Source organism: Penaeus monodon, chromosome 19 (assembly GCF_015228065.2).
Source record: "Penaeus monodon isolate SGIC_2016 chromosome 19, NSTDA_Pmon_1, whole genome shotgun sequence".
Taxonomy (NCBI): domain Eukaryota; kingdom Metazoa; phylum Arthropoda; class Malacostraca; order Decapoda; family Penaeidae; genus Penaeus; species Penaeus monodon.
This window is the reverse complement of record NC_051404.1, coordinates 42,386,243-42,386,479: the sequence shown is the minus strand read 5'-3', so window position 1 is coordinate 42,386,479 and position 237 is coordinate 42,386,243.

Sequence of the window (237 nt, the reverse complement as noted above, 5' to 3'; positions counted from 1 at the left end):
TGGACGTCCACTAGCCCCGCCCACTGGATGACGTCATCAATCACCTCCGTAAACATGCCCTTGTCATTTATCATTCGAATGGCTGCATGACACCTGGTCTCATCGTATGACTCATGACATATATATGTAAATGAGCTAGCTATTTATGAAAGTATGGGATTACGTAGGAATGTAGTTTATATTCAAGGATACAACAGAATTTGTTGTATGGAAAAAGTAAAAACAAAATCGTAGTTT